Consider the following 1,023-nt stretch of genomic DNA (forward strand, 5'->3'; position numbering starts at 1 on the left):
CCACTCATTCAAGTCACAGGGAGAAGTATGTTTGGCTTTCTGCTCCTGTTCAGGTCATCAAATGAACCTATGAGCCCCAAAGCAGCTCTTCCTAGAGGGGGAGCAAACGAAGGATGTGGGTTCTACATATATATGTGTTTAGAAGCTTCTGGCTTTACGTTTAGCCACAGGAAAGGGCCCTGGATTGAGATTCAGGCCACATGGGTCCTCATATTGGTGTGGCCACTAAATTACCTGTGCTGTCAGGGCCTCAGTTTCCTCATTTGTAAAGCCAGGGGAGGTTGACTAGATTATCTTGAAGGGCCTTCCAGACAAGGCTCTTCCAGTTCTGACAGTCTGTGCTCGTGACGGTCCCATGACTTTGAAAATAAACACATGGTTAATGTTCATTCTACAAACACTTGCCACACATTAGTTTGCTGACTGGCATTATGCTAGAAGTTGGGGATACAAAGTGTGAATAAAATACAGTCAACAGCCATAAGGAGCCTGTAGTCTGGTCGGGGAGGCAGAGAGTTAAAGACGATATTACAGGCCGGGCGCAGTGGCTCACGCCTGTGATCCCAGCATGTTGGGAGGCCAACGTGGGCAGATCACAAGGTCAGGAGTTCGAGACCAGCCTGGCCAACATGGTGAAACCTCGTCTCTACTAAAAAAATACAAAAATCAGCCAGATGTGCTAGTGCGTGCCTGTAATCCCAGCTACTCAGGAGGCTGAGGCAGGAGAATCACTTGAACCTAGGAGGCAGAGGTTGCAGTGGGCCGAGATTGTGCCATTGCACTCCAGCCTGGACAACAGAGAGAGACTCTGTCTCAAAAAAAAAAAAAAAAAAAAAAAAAGCCGGGCATGGTGGTGGGCGCCTGTAATCCCAGCACTTTGGGAGGCCAAGGCGGGCGGATCACGAGGTCAAGAGATCGAGACCACCCTTCAGGAGACTGAGGTGGGAGGATCACTTGAGCCCAGGAGGTTGAGGTTGTGGTGAGCTATGATAGCGCCACTGCCCTCCAGCCTGGGCCACAGAG

Source organism: Mandrillus leucophaeus, unplaced genomic scaffold (genome assembly GCF_000951045.1).
Source record: "Mandrillus leucophaeus isolate KB7577 unplaced genomic scaffold, Mleu.le_1.0 Scaffold342, whole genome shotgun sequence".
NCBI lineage: Eukaryota > Metazoa > Chordata > Mammalia > Primates > Cercopithecidae > Mandrillus > Mandrillus leucophaeus.